General features: G+C 29.0%; 1 protein-coding gene across 1 annotated transcript in view; it reads right to left on the reverse strand.

The window, feature by feature from the left end:
- Nucleotides 1-3,107, reverse strand: part of LOC112685731 (lachesin-like) — a 149,986-nt gene extending 146,879 nt beyond the window's left edge. The window contains exon 1 of the mRNA XM_025557696.1: nucleotides 3,002-3,107. The gene's annotated coding sequence lies outside the window, so the exon portion shown is untranslated. The remainder of the gene's footprint in view (nucleotides 1-3,001) is intronic.
- Between the last annotated feature and the right edge of the window lie 14,190 nt (nucleotides 3,108-17,297).

Here is a 17,297-nt window from a genome sequence, read left to right on the forward strand (position 1 = left end):
TTGCGAATATAATTACAGCAGAAATATCTTATTATTAAGATTCTCTAGTGGAAAAAAACGTTAAACTTTCTAATAAAATATTTACAGATATCGAAATTTGACAACAATTAAATGGAAGACTTATGTTTCTGTTTCGTGTTACTATTTCTATGTCTTTGAAGAATATAAAATAATAATTACGGTATTCCCAAGACTCATTGGTAAACATATAATTACAAATATTTACTGACGGATTATTGTTTGTTGCAAACATTAATATTTATGTTTGTTTTCCTCGGAAAAAAAAATATAACAAGAGAAATTCATCGTAATTAAAATATGATTAAAGATACCTAAACATTTATCATCACAGCAATACCACGTATTTAAAACAATATAAATGTTAACTGGTGTGTAATTAAACTATATGGCTTATCTATTGATCGATAAATTCTGATGGCTAACATCTAATGTTAGCTGAATTCATATCGAAGGTTAAATATCAAATATTTGTTTATGAATGCACAACATTGGATGAATATGAAAAAATTTAAATTTATATAATTTTCTTTTTATTTCGGGAAGGGTTGCAGTCTTCTCAGCACCACCCTTGGCTACGCCACTGATACATTGTTATATAATAAATTAATTTTAAAGTATTTATTTAATTTCATGGACGCAAGGGCATGATTACATAAAATGTGGGATAATTTAATTAAGATTAATAGTACATTTGAACTTAAATACTTAAGAGTAAGTTACATATATAGATATTAATTATATAGATATTATAAATACATAATGAATATGATGGTCATATAAACTTAAAACTTATTAACATTTATAACATAGAAAACATAACTAAAATATGTATAAACATGAAATGTGATTCCATACACGATGAACTATAATCAACGCTCAATAATATTATTTTTATTATTTTCATAATATTATTTATTATACTATAGTAATAAAAAAAATATATATATTTAATTAATAACACATTTGAAAACCTGGAATACGGACTAAATGGTTATATTTGATTATTATTAGTTGTTAAATTTATCAAACGTATAGATTATCGATATACAGTCGATTAGATCATTTACAAAATGTAAAAATATTGTCTTAGATGCAGAAAAGTAGTTAGATGAAGCTAATGAAGATATTGCACCTGCAATTTCGGGTAGATTAAATCACATTCTTTTGAAAAAAAAAAGTTTGAAACAATTACTGGACATTATACTGATGGCGTTTAATCAAACGAAATTAATTATCATAGGTTAGATTTAAATGAAACCTCTTGCATGAAGTGTTTACCGATAACTTTTTGTGGATATAAAGCATTCGTTTTTTATGTATAAAAAAATTGTCATATAATATAGACAGTTTCACTGCTACAAATCTTACAAAATACATGGAAGTTAATAATTTTTTTGATTTAATTAATTTTTTTTATTCAGTTTTATAGTTAATTCGTGTTAATTTTTTGTCATGTTTTTTTTTTTGCTTTTTTTAAAAATAAATATTCTTAATTTTCGCTTTTTAAGATAATTTTGTGCTTTTTTTTGTTATTTATTATACTTCAAAATCCGAGCCCTATTAATAATAATATATTAAATATAGTATTTATATATATATTATGTAGAAATACATTAATTATGAATACATGTTTTTCTTTTCTTATAATTATTATTACTAAGAATTGAAGTATAAATAACAAATGATCAAATAAAAATGGATAATTACATAAGTACATCTGGTTCTTAACCAGATTTTCAGAACATTTTATTTCTAGAAAATCAGGTTATAGGAGTTGATTATAAAAAAGGGACGGATAATTATTTTTTAGATAAATTGAGTATTCTTAATCATATGAAATAAATATATAATTGATTTCAAAATACGGTTCAGAATGTAGAAAAAGAGGTTGATCAGTTGTTTAAAAATAATTTAGATCATTGCATAGATTTAAGTAAATAATAATTTTATTATCAGTTAGGATAAACTAACTTTAAAAAAAAAAGAAAAAAATCATGTAATTTTATTAAATTAATTATATAATAACCGTTAAAATTATATAAGTATCCGGTCGATGAATCAAGTCCACATGGTTAATATTTGTTTACAATGAAATTAATTGGACTAAAAAATTAATTGAATTTCATTAAGATTTTATTTTCTATTTCTTGTAATAATATTTTACAACATTTTATAAAAATATTAATTTTTTTTTTTATCGATCATAGTCGCTAATTAAAAATCTTGTATTCAATTTTCAAGTATTTAAATTTTTAACTTAAATATTTTTGCAGATTTTTATCAAATATTTCAAAGTTTTCAATATTTTCTACTAATGTAAGAAAATCATGTGAGGTAAATCGTATTACATTTTAAATAATTTTTTTATTGATAATTTACAACATTTAGAAAACATGAGAATTTTAAATATCTTTAACTGACAAAAAACAAAAAATTAATTTCCAAAATTAATATCATCTCTAGAAAACATTGATTTAAGCTTTCATACAGAGAAAGTCCCTACAATTCTTTTTTGTTGATTTACTACGAAAAAAAATTTGATTACATTAAAATCTCATAAATGTTGCTGTTGCCTGTAATAATTCGTCAGTTTTTCTCGATTTGAAAAATTGAATTCAGAACTGACCTCTCGAATGCAACACCAACCAGATATTATTATTCTCACGAGATCCATCTTTTTAATGATCGGACCAATCCTCGAGAACAACATATACACAAATTTAAATATATATATATATATATATAAAGTATATTAAAAACACTTAATATCGTAAACGGCTTTACCGAGAATATCGAATGAACGCATTTGTTTTACATAACGACGGGAATGAAACACTGATCCGTTCCTCGATTCATGGACTTGAAATTAGGATGATATACATAATAATGTAATTATATTGCTCTGTTGATTTTAGTTATATAGTTTTGCTTAGCCGCTTGAACAAGCAACGGAAAATTAAAACTCTAACGTTCACCATACCTCATAGACTCCATGATGTATAACTATCCGCTCGGTTGGACCACGTGACGAAATAAAAATTCGAACAACGAAGACGTATTGAGAACTTCTACACTATTGCGACGGTCGAGCGTCACTGCGGGCGTAATGTGCAACGTGTCGAAGAAGCCATGTGACGACGGCGCGCGAGAGCGCCGCCTACATATAAACACGCCCCCCCCAGTGGCGTCGAGCTTCGAAAATTTTACTCAGGCCAAATAAAAATACAACGGCCTCTCAAGCACCTCAGCGGCCACAAATCTACATTTTTACTTTGCAAATAAAAATAATTTGTGCTCTCACATTACAAGTATTAGGCATGATTCATACTAGTTAGACATGTATCGACAAACACCGTTCCGAAAAATATTTTATTATGTATTTTAATTTAGGTAATTCACATTTGAAAATTTCCGTTCCTTTCATACAAGTACCGAGCTGACAGAGTCCGTCCGGCATTCCTCGCGAAAAAAATCGCGAGGTCAGAATATTGCAAAGTGCAAACCATAAATCACTCTGATTCCCGGCCTCATTTTAAAAATGTGGTCAGGCTACGGCCACGGCCACGGTTCGGCACCACTTAACACGCCCCGCCGAATATCCACTTATTCCAAGACGATCAGATGGATTTAATTTAAGACGATTATTCAGAACATTTTTAATTTTTAGTCCAAATGTCGCCCCGGACACCGTATGTAGTCGACGAAACACTTAACGTAATATTTTTAGTATTCTACATTTGGTTTTAGTTAAATTTTATTTTTAACATTTTAAAATAATATTATGATAAAACGTTCGGATTTCCGATAGACCGAAATGATTTCACGGATTGAAATAGCAATATTAAGATCGACCAAAGTGGTGCGAACATATTCGAGGAAAGAATAATTTTGAAAAAAACAGTGTTATTATTAATGTATAAATCGGTTTAAAATTCTATTGATTACTGTCAAACGTATAATTGATAGTCAATCAAATTAATTAACACATATAGAAAATGTACTCATCTTTCAAACTCAGTATCACGAGTAAAAATTATAAGAATGTCGCTATTCACTTATACGTTTACTCAATTTGGTATATAAATGATTTACACAAACAGTTATATGAAAACGAATTTAAATCTAATAGCATAACGGTTGTTGCGTCAATATTGCATGAATATAATAAAACCGTGTAAAATTCTCGTTCGGTTATTTATTTTTAATTGGTTTAGAATTATTCTTCAGATTAAACGATTTTTTTCGTGTTTTGATTTAAATTATTAACCCGTCTAATAAAAGACACCTGTCCTATTCGTCACTCAACTTTTGTCGCATCTCACCACTCAGATACATGGAATTTCAAATGCAAGACGCATGTATATCACAAGCGATAACTTTTTTTTTTGATTCTCTTAAGTTTTACTCAACATATACATCCATAATAGTTTCACCGCTGTCTACAGTAGTGTTCAGTTATATACGAGTACATGTATTTATGGCTGACCCGGGTTGGTACGCTTATTATACGTATACATTTACTTGATTAATAGTTATACAATAACACCGTAATTCTATAAGGAGTAAATAATTTATGTACATAATAGAGGCTCTTTACTGTCCATCGACTTATTGTAGACATAATCGTGAAAAAAAAATTATGTTACAAAATACACGAATAGCGTTACAATAAAATGTAAGTATTTACATGTTAATAATGAATACTATAAATACTGTTAGAGTACCATAATGCTCAGAATATTCCCACGTAGCAACCACACTACCTGTGTAAACATGGTATGCAGCATGCCTAAAAAAAAATTAGAAACCCAATACATTGTTTAGGATTAAATATTCACACGAATGGTAATATTTCAAAGGTTTAATATTTTTCAGTAGTGTACCTGTTATCATTTGAATATCATTTTTTTATTCTTTACTGATATTTCAATTTATAAGTTACATTATACATTACAAAGATACAGTTATTTTCCAACAATCGTTCGAATCGGTCGTTAGTTAATCTAATCTGTTTCGTTATCAATATTCTTAAACATGAACTGTTTCAAGTGAGCTATCCGATCGCGACAAAATTATAAAATGTGTAAAACAAATTGTGTTAAACATTACCATACCGCTTACTCATCTCTTGCTAATGCAAATGACGAGATTTTTAAAAAGAAATCTGAATCGTGGTTATGTTATATAGGTGAAACTGTTAAATTAGGTTTTAAAAAAACTCAGGAATCCTAATTCATGGATTCAGATCTTAAATCTAAAATTAACAATATAAATATGGCAGTCAAAGAAATTAAAAAATCAGTTTCCAAACATGATTTATCATTTTCGTAGCTTAACAATTACGTGACTTGGGGTCCCATACTACCTCCTTAGAAAACAGAATTGATCAATTTGAAAGTTGTTTGGCAAATGTTGAGTCTTTAAACCATACTTCGGAGGAATTTTTGATTTCGGAAAAACTTGATAGACAATCTAGAGCACGTAATTTGATTATTTTTAACTTGCCGGAATCTAATGACAGTCACTCGTCGGATGAAGATAAGTCATTGGTTAAATCCGTCTTGAATACATTATCACCAAATTAGGACACGGCAACAGTCACTAGATTAGGACGTAAGTCTGATAAGCCACGCTCTGTTAAAATCACGTTACTTAAAGTAACTGATATTTTTACTGTGCTTAAAAATAAGTACAAACTACGTACGTCTAACTTCAACTCTTTCCGCGAACTCCAGATCACACTGTAATACAGTGCAATCAACTTCGTGATGTTCCATCTAAACTTGAATAACGTAAAGCAGCTGATGAATCTAATCTAATAATGAAATTCGTCAAATGTATTCTTACCATTTCAAAAAACTAGCAAACGGCTAGACCACTGAAGACATAAAATTTTTTTTTCAAAATGTTCGAGGGCTCAACATTAAATTGTATATATATTAATGCGTAACGTATGCTTATCTAACTATGACTTTATTGGTTTATGTGAAACATGGTTATCTTCAAATGTCGACTCTTCTGAATTAAGCCGGGTTCGCACTACACCGTGCTGTGTCGTGTCTTCTAAAATAATTATCTCTGATTGGCTGAACCATATTTTTATATCAAGGTATATCGTATAACAAATCACAAGTTACCTCACTAACCATAAGATACCGTGAAGTTCATTTTATCCAACTTTTGAGCGTGTGGTTACTGATTTTAATAGTAATAATTTAATATTCAATGACAACAGTATTCATAATAACAAAAGGCTCGAAAGGTGTTGCATTTGCATGATTTTATTAGGCTATTCAATTTATTTCTAAGTAACCTTGAAATTATTTTCATAACACTATGAAAAACCTAATGGGAACATTTTGAAAGAAAATTTTAAATTTCAAACTATTTATTTTATTTTATTTTATCTTATATATTTATACCTAGAAATTATGTTTAGCTTAGTATAATATACTAACAACATTTGTACTGTTATGTACAAGTATATTTAATAAAATATCTTTATTTATGAATATTTTTATGTTAAAAAAAAAATTAAGTGCATATTTTTAAGCATATTTGCGTACTTTTTTAAGCGCATAAGTGCATATATATTTAGTACTTTTTAAGTGCATTGAGTCCTAATAATAATATAATACATAGTGTCTACTATATAATTTAATATTTATCAGTTATTATTTATTGAAACTTATGAAAATATTTTAAATCTAATAAAAAAACTGCGAAAATACATAACCAAAATTTGATAGCATCACCATAAGATATATATAGGTATCACACATTTTCAAAGCACACAGTCTGGTAAAATACACGTCACGGTGTAGTGCGAACCCGGCTTTAAACCTTCTTAATTATGTTACCTATCACTGTGACCGTAATTCAAGCATTAGTTCTCGAACTAAAGGTGGTGGTGCTCTGTTATCTGTTAATAATAAATACTTATTTCACGTATTACCTGTACCTACCAGTCCAGTTGAACATATTGTTGAACTATTGTTGAACTGTTGTTAGTTGAACTATTGTCGTGATAACTAAAATTGATCTTAATTATATTATAATAGGCAATATGTACTTTACACCTCACACAGACATTTCAATTTATAATATACATTTTGACATCATTAATAATTTATTAACAAGTTTTCCATACGTTAAGAACATACTTATGGTTGGTGATTATAATTTTCCTAAATTGCATTGGCTTCCTAGTGTAAACGACTTCTTTCCTCATAAAATTATTCTAAGTTCTACTTAGTCTGAATTTCTATCTAAATTGTCTTTTTTTAAATCTTTTTCGATTTAATAATGTTATTAATAGTTCTGGATCGATTTTAGATTTGGATCTATCAGACCTTAATAATGTGTTTGTTTCCAAATCCCGTCAACTCTCTTGTTTCCTGTGATACCTATCACCCGAGTCTGTTTAAATCTATTCAAATAATTGTAAATAAACCCATTGAATATAATTTATATATGTATAATTTCTTTAAATGTAATTAATTTAATGTAATTTTTCACAAAAAAAAAAAAAAAAAAAAAAATTACGAGGATATAAACTAAGTTTATTAAACTTCCCTTAAGCGTCATTAAACTGGATTGACTTATTTAAGGATTTAAATATAAATCGAGCTGTTGAATTGTTTTATTCTATTATTTATGAAATAATCGATATTTTTGTACCCAAAATAATCAAATGTCTTTCCAAATATCCCTTATGGTTTAATAAGAATTTAAAAGATCTAATCTTTAAAAATAAATATCGCGCATAAACAGTACAAAAGTTCAGCTTGGGTGAGTGATTTTAATATTTTTTCAAATTTACGAGTTAAATGTAAATTTTTTTCTAAACTTGATTACAAAAATTACATAAACAAAATTCAAAATAATTTGAGAACATCCTAAGCAGTTATGGAAATATATAAATAACAAACGACACAACAACATTTATTTAATCTGTCTCTCTCCTCTAGTACTTTTCCAGACTTATGGAAATCCAGTTTCATTCGCCCTATTCCTAAGCCTTCTTCTGACGTCTAATATTTCTAATTACCACCCAATATCACTACTTTCTCTCATTCCTAAAATGTTCCAATCTTTAGTTGCTAATAAAATCTTATTTGATTTAAATAATGTTATAGTCGATGAACAGCATAGTTTCAGGCGTAATAAAAGTATTACTACAAAACTACTTCATTTTCAAACTTTCTTGTCAGACGCTCTATCAAATAGATCTAATAATGATGTTATATGCACCGACTTCACCAAAGCATTTGATAACATTAATCACCAAATATTATTTGAAAAATTAAAACAAATAGGAATCAGTGATCCTTTTCTTTCATAGCTTGATATTTTATTGAGAATCGTTATCAAATAGTTGCTCATAAAGAATACTGGTCTACACCGTTTACGTTTCATCAGGTGTTCTACAAAGTTCGCATCTTGTACTCATATTATTTTTAATTTTTATTAGTGATATATTTTGCCAAAATAGCTCTATATTAATGTTTACTGACGATATAAAAATCTTTCGAAAAGTTAACTGCAGACTGGATGCTGAGTTGGTCCAATCTGACTTAAATGCTCTTTATACTTGATGTATGAATAATAATTTTACTCTGAATATAAAAAAATGTCAGGTAATGACGTTTACCAGAGCGCGGGCAATTAATAAATTCGACTGCTATGTTAATGGTGAAATGCTACAACGTACCATGGGTCCTGTCATGAATCTAGGTATTTTTTTCGATTCTAAACTTAAATTGTAATTCCACATTAACAAAATTATCCATTATCAAATTATACATTATCCAACAAAATATTAGGTTTCATTATGCGTAACTGTTCAGACTTTTCTGATAAGTTTGCACTTAAACCAAATAACCATATCACCATATCAAATAAGTTATAAATTGAAATTGGAATAAATACAGTAAAAATGTTTACGCTTTCTTTCATACAAATAGTCTATTCCTAGGGATCCTCACTCTTCATACTCCCCTCTATTGGCTATTCTTAACCTTGAAACACTGGCACGTCGTCGATTACAATTAGACTTATACTTCGAGTATAAACTTTTTTCCGGAATAATAGATTGTCCTGATTTCTTGGGTCTTTTCTCCTTTCATGTCCCTACGCGTATTATTCGAAGTAGAAATATATTTTATTTGAACACGGTGTTACGTGCCAGCGGCTCGATTCCAAGTAGTGCAGTCAATGATGTATTTAAATTTAATTAATAAGATATAAGACTTTAACTTTTATACATTTATTTTAATATTCAAAGTGTTTAACAAATTTTAACATAGAGTGACGTGAAGTTGCTTGCAGTTCCGTAACTAGAACTCATCTGAATTGCGGTCATTTCGGTCTCTCTTTTATACTGCTTGATTGACGTCATTGAACTTGTTATTCTGTAATTTTCAGGAAATGTAGATCTTTGCACCTGCTGTTTGTCATTGCCCTTGTAATACCCACATTTGTAATTCATAGTATTCCTGATTTAATTCATTAATTCATAGATTTTTTGTTATATAGACCAGTATATTATTATAATAAAAGGATATGATATTACATTGTCTTTACAGTGTCTTTTAGTTTTGTTTTAAATTTAAATATATCGATTATTATATGATCATACATATCCCGTATTAAAATCTATCAATCATTAAAAAGATATTTATTATATATTATATGATATATGATAGCCCATAACAACGGGAATAAAAAACTACGTCAAAAACTATCCCAGTAATAGAATAATGCATTTTACCAATGAATTAAATATTGATTTATTTTTCTCACCAAACTTTCACTTATTCAAAACTTATTGTAATTTAATTTTGTGCTCTTAATTTGTACTTGGGCCTGGCCTGTTTAAAGTTATATAAAATTAAAAATTAAAAATTAAAAAATAAAAATTATGACACTATTAATAATTTACTATTAAGTCTTCTACATGTTTAAAATGTTATAATGGTTGGTGACTATATTTTCCGAATCTTCAGTTGCACGCTAACCGTATTTGATTTTTTCTTAAATTATTGAACTTAACTAGATTTAAACCGTAATTTTTATCAAAACTATCTTTTATGAACTTATTTCAGTTTAATAATGTTGTAAACAGAGCTTATTCGACGCTATAATTTGTTCTTTCTAATTGTTGTTAAATAATTTAATAGTATACAATTATAACTTAATATGTGAATCCTCTTGTTGCATTTTATACTTGTCAGGCCTACTCATTTATATTACCATAGTTGTAAAAAACTCAATTAAATATAATTTATGCGTGTATTTTTTTTTTTTTTAATTTCGGTTATACAGATATAACTTTGACAAATATCAATTGGAAAAAGCTGTTTAAAGGTCTAAATTATTAATGGAATCTCTTGATTCGTTCTATTCTCTTCTTTATGATATTATTGATGTATTATATGCAATAATTAAACGTCAATCTGATTACCCTTCATGGTATATTATAATATAAAATAATTAATTTTTAAAAAATAACTGCTTGTCAATTTTATAAGAATTCTCGGTGAATGGTTTTAATTCTTTTTCAAATATTCGTAAGAAATTAAATTTTATTTGAAAAAAGATTATGATGATTATCATAATTTTTCAATGGTAACACTACATTGATCATAAGACTAATTGAGGTCTATTTTTTTTTTTGTTTCTAAACTTAAATTTTACTGTCATATTAACAGGATTGTTAACAGATCAAACAAAATTCTAAGTTTTATTCATCAATACTTATGCGGGCGTAATTGAAAATCATTTGTTTTAAAAACTATATAATACTGTTTGATACGTTATAGTTGTAAATAGTCTTTTCCCCAATCAAAAGTTAATATAAAATTAAAGAAACTGAGAGTTCTTACATTTCTTCTTATTTAATTGTTCTACAGACAGAAAACTGCATTTTCGTGCTACCTACTTTAAACTTTTCACAACAAAAATATCATATCCACTAATTTTTTCGTTTGTTCGATAAACTTATAATGGAAATATACTAATTTTAAAATATCACGCAAGATTTTTGAATGAATCCAATTGTGCTGTAAAACCAACCAACGATATATAATTCTACTTTAAATTCCGAGATTCCTCCCTTGGTAAACGAAAAATTGGACTTTCGGGTATACTAGAACCAAAGTTTTCCCTCTTGTCATGTAAATTGCCTAAGTTTATTCTTCATAAAAATAATTTTAATTCATACCAGAATTATTTCACGATTGTTGTTTTCTTCTTGAATCATAACGACAGAGCATAATGTACGTTTCAAAAATAAAAATGCATGAGACACCATGCAGATGTTTATAAAATAAAATACAGTATTAATGTTTATTTTTCTTGGTTATTTTTTTCGGTCTGGTAAATTTATTATAGTCTACTATTACACAGATTAAATATGTTAGAACTTAAAGTGTTATAGCTTTAAAAAGTTAAGCTACTTTTAATTTGATTGATGAATATATTTTAAGAAAGTAAGTAAAGCTACTTAACTATAACCACGTTTTTTTTTTCATTATAAAAACTTTGACAGTTTAATTATAGAATATTGTTTAATTTTGTGTTGCTTGGCTGTGTATAAGAACCATCACCGAAATAATTAAAATATTTCCTCACATAACAACTTAAGAAAAAAAACTTGGATGGTGACGATTAAGGTTTTAAAATCCTCTTTGGCAATTTAGGTATCATGATTAATAATTTTTGGCAATTTTATAGATATTATAAAAGGTTTTATACGATTTAAATTATATTTTATTTTTGTCACAAATAATAAATGTATAATTAGCATTAGGATTTAATTTTTTTATTTCTAAATTGTTATTTGCGTGATAAATGTAATAGATTTTTAATGCGATTTTTAAATTACACTTTATTTGTATTGGTTAAATATTATAGTTTTATAAAATCGGTTTTGAACTGTATTATACAAACATACAAATACACACAAACGATTATTATCTCAGCATTTTTAGTGTTCTATTGCAGTGCGATTATGATTGACATAAGTGTATAGTAGTTGTTTGTTAAAATACCGTTAACTAAGGTATTAAAGATGGACCCAAATAATACCGCTGTAAAATCCCCAATAACCCATCCGCATAACACCCGTTGAAGAACCAATTATGTCCGGACAATGGTTTTACGCATCAACTCGACGTACAACGCGTGTTGGGATACCGATGATAAAAAATTTGTTAATTATTGTGTTGCCAGATCATTACTGTCCGTTTCGCCTTGAAACAAATTACGTGTTTTTCGAGTATTATTGTCACCGCGCACGTAATAAAAAACGTGTACCTGATAATAAATGCCGTGCCCCGTGTATAGTATTTTGTTCGTTAATTAAACAGTTAAACATGGCGAAAATAAAATAATACAATTAGCTGCAAAACATAGGGTAAAGAAAATAAATTATGATAAGCTACGCAACTATACGTTGTAATGATACACGTGGTAACTTCGTAATAACTAGAACAGTGAAGTTATTGCATTAAAAAACTCACTAAATTGATTGCATTATTGCATTAAATTATATTAAAAATTACACTCATAAATTTAAAAATTGCATTGAAAAAATGTAATTAAAATCAATAAAATCAAATATGAATATTGCTTATATTATTGAATTGCACTACAAATATTTTTTAAATTTTCAAAATCGAATGATTGTCTGTTATCGCACAACAAATGTTTGTATCGGAGAAACTTCTTTTCACGTCAGTAGTTGTTATTGGGGCGTACTTGAAGCAAATTAAATCGTTGCTGATCAAGTTTTCTGGCAAGCCCTTCATTGACTGAATTTCTCCACTTATAATTTTTGATACACGAAAAATTGTTTGATATCCTTTATTTTTTTGTAAAATAGTTTTGAATTTCTGGTTTATTAATATCTATAAATCTAATATATACGAATATTACGAAAAATAGTTAAAATTGCAGTAAAATTAAAAAAATCGCCAAAATTGCATTTATTGTAATATAATTTTTTTTATTTTGTTTAAAATAAGAGTTTAACGAAATATATTTTAAGCTCACTCAGCAATAAATATAAGCATTTACAAAAAACATGCAAATGCAATAACTTCACTGCCCTACTATGACTAATACACATATAATAAAATAAGTTAAATAAATGTCTGTGGCGCTCCATGGAAATTCTGAAAACCTCGTTCAATAGTTTTTGTACGCAATTGTCGGCAGAGGCCACACGTGAGGTTGGAAAATATTTTAATATTTTATGTGTTTGTTAGATTTTTTTATATTATATACGTATATATACCACCCCACTGTCCATTTAACTTAGTATAATACAAACAATTTCTGAGTAAGCAAAAATTATTTAGGTACTTTTTTTTTGAAAAGGAAAAACAAATTTCCATAAACACACGACGAACCCTCACACGTTACAAACGTATTATTATTATTATTAATTTAAAATGTTTTCATTTTTTCTGTGTATACGTATGCGCGATAAAAAAATCACAGATCATCTGATGCTATGAAAGACGTACCCGTGTTCACGTATACAAGCAACGGTCTAGTTAACATTTTGATAACTGTGAATTTGCATAAAAGTATTATAAACTATTTGACACTCATACACACACACACACACATGTACAAGTAAATTCATAGGGGGATAACGTAAGTCATGACGTAGAAAGAGAGAGAGAGAGAAATGGAGAATAATATTGTTTTGATAATATTTTCATTATTAGCGTGGCTCGCGGACAATCTCGTAGCTCAGTTCATTACGCCCGCGTATTTACATTGTAAACGTTTTATACCATAAACACACACACACACGTACACCAACACCACATCAGAATAATAATAATTAGAGACCCATAACGATGGCTTCTGTCTCTCTCTCTCTCTCTCTCTCTCTCTCTCTCTCTTAATCCATTCACTAACCATGAATACCATCTGCTCACAGTAGCTTAGAAGTGGTAAGCTGCTACATCAAACTCTATAAGGGCGTGCATGAGTTTGATGCGATGTCCACGGACCGGTGGCGGAGCAATATACAAGATGTTTCATCAACATTCGACGATTAACTAACTATCTACTTAGTTATATTCGATTATTTTGAATATGTAATTTTAATTATGATTCCTATATTCATTTCATTTTTTTTATTGGTACTGGTCTAGTTGACCCCCGCCAGGAAGGCAATTCCCCCGCCACTCAAGTTTAGTTGACGCCCGCCACTAACCAATAACCAAAAACCAATAATTTATATAAAAATGTACGTTATAAATTTATTATAATAATTATACATTATGGTAGTAATAAATACATTTATTAAAAATTATACATTATGGTAATAATAAATAAAAATAAAAAATAATAATAAAAATTATGCTGGTGGCCAAAACTCTGCTATGTCCTTCAACATTTTCTTAAATGGATCCCGACCGTTTAATTTACTCCGCCACATAAATTCTGACAAATAGGAATCTAGGAAGTTTCTTTTAGTCCCTCTACGTTTCTTGTTGCCCCATTTAGTACTTCCCCACATCCTCTCAACATTCTGTGTATGAGCTCCACTTATAGGATCCACAAAGTTATATTTGTGGTTTTCTGTTAAATGTGTATAATGGTCGGTTTGTTGTATATTATTATAGGCTCGCCAGGAATCAGATATAATGGTCGATCCAACTCGTATACGTTCGCAAATTATTGGCATTAAAGTATTTTCCGACCGATCGGGTACACATGCGACGAAACACTCATTGGTCTCACGACATATGCCACCAAATACCCATTGCTGAGGCAGTATTCGACCAGCATTATTTTTGCGTCTAACAAATAAACTTTCGTCGATCTCGACAATACAACCAACACCTCCTATTTTGGAATCACCTTGAGAAATTTTCCATACACAATCTTCCCTCATAAAATTATTCCAATCTACTACAGTAGATTTGCTCATTCCAAATTCACGTTTGCTAAATTCCACTGATGTCAGTTCATGTACCCAACCATAAATGAAGTGAACGAAGTTGGCAACTTTACCTTGGCACTTTGTATCCAATTATTGGTCTTGAGACCTTTTTCTGCTCGACATGATCTTAAATGACATCGCCACCGACCCCTTTGTGTATCCAAAACCATCTCGTGTCCACTGTCACAAGTCCTAGTCTTATGGTTAATATTTTGGTTTTGCAAAAAAATTATTGCCGATGAAACATCATGCACGTCACTATAAATTTGACGGAAATTCATTTTCTTTTTGTTCAGATGACGACAACTGAATAACTGAGGTAGGTACTTCATATGTTATATACGGCACCCGCTGTTATACCTATCTTATATAATTAATTTCACTACACGGATTTTACCAAATATAATTCTTAAAATATCTATTTTAATCTATAATTTTTTATCTGCACTCTGCAGTATATCAGTATATTATACATTTTATAACATCAAAAATACGAGAGATAAGTAGGTAAGTGGCGGGCGTCAACTAAACTTGAGTGGCGGGGGAATCGCCTTCCTGGCGGGGGTCAACTAGACCAGTACCTTTTTATTTTAATAATATTATAATTTTGCGTTACAATAATAATAATTGAATACGTTTATTTTAATTTTTTCGATCTTAAAATTTAAATATTAAAATTGTCATCTAAATAAAAATCCAAAATGACCAATCATAAATCTATTGTTTAGAAAAATGCTAGTGGAAAGAATTATTTATGTTAATAACTTGTTACTGGTCGATAAACAAACGCAAAATCAAAAATCAAAAAAAGCACTAACTTAAAATTAACAGTCTTAAAAAATTTGTGTTTACAAAATGGTTATTTTGACATTTTTCCAAAAAAATGGAAGAACAAAACGTTAATTCTTAATAGTAAGTGAACAAATAAAAAAAAACTTCTCTAAACATATCATCATAAAAAAATATTTTGGTAAAAAAGGAAACAATATTTAATAGAATAAAAGTTATTTCATTCGTCAAATCATGCTTGAATACTCTATATATTATTATTATAGGTGTGCTCTCGGTATGAACGCGCGCGCATGAATCGCGTGTAAACAAAAGGCTGGCAAACAAACCGTTTTATATACTCGCAAATATATAAACATACTATAGTATATGTACGTCATTTGCATACCGGAACCGATGAAACAGTCGCGGAAGCTTTTAGCCACTTACCCATGAGAACCCCCGACACGCCGGTCAGACCCGTGAACCCAGTCATAGTGGCGAACGCTTTCTGCTTTTTGACTGCCGTTCGTATTTACGCGCTACGGTCGACTGTCCACGCACGTGTACAAATATTTAATAAACATTTATTTCGAAGTACAGAAAATTTTCCATACAGTGGTATATATTTATATATATATATATATATATATAATATATCCATATAAAAATGAATTGCTGTTCGTTAGCCTCGCTAAAACTCGAGAACGGCCGGTCCAAATCGGTCCGATTAGGGTAATTCTTTTTTTATAATATTCCTTGAAGTACGAGGATGGTTTTTAAGAAGAGAAATATTTAAAAAAATACCCGAAAAAGTCTATAAATAACACTTTTCTATATTTCCATGCAAAAGATTAAAAAAAAATTAAATTAATAAAAAAGTAAAATTAAAATTAAATTAAAAGTCAATTTAATTTAATTCAATTTTTCAGTTTGAACTTAACCATAAAATTAACATCTTAATACAAAAACTATAATACATTTCCAGACGATATAAGCATTTAACTGTATATAGTTAACCGTGTATGGTAGAGCGCTATCCACGAACATGAATATCGAAAACAATTACTGGAAATGATGGTTATCCACTCTATCATCGGTGATAACAGCTGCATGTCCCCAGCCCCCCCACCTCGGACTTTCGACTTCAAATTTTTACAGTCGTTTGTGCTTCGTTTGTGCTTGTTTGTGCTTGTTTGTGCTTTTATTCCCGTCGTTTGTGCTCAACCCGTTTCCGAGTTATTGAACTTTCAAGGTGGGGGGGCTGGGGACATGCTCAGCCCCCCCCCCTCGGACTTTCGACTTCAAATTTTTACAGTCGTTTATACTTGTTTTTGCTTTTATTCCCGTCGTTTGTGCTTAACCCATTTCCGAGATGTTAAACATTGAAGGAGGGAGGGGCCTAAGGACTAACCAATTATTCTTATTGATCTGTTCGTTTATTCCACGTTTGTGCAGATTTGTGATCAAACTTCAGTAGAAAATTCTGATTTACTTGGGATTTTTTTTATAATGACCCACTTTATTTTTTTTTTTTTTT

Source organism: Sipha flava, unplaced genomic scaffold (genome assembly GCF_003268045.1).
Source record: "Sipha flava isolate LNK unplaced genomic scaffold, YSA_version1 289_pilon_pilon, whole genome shotgun sequence".
NCBI lineage: Eukaryota > Metazoa > Arthropoda > Insecta > Hemiptera > Aphididae > Sipha > Sipha flava.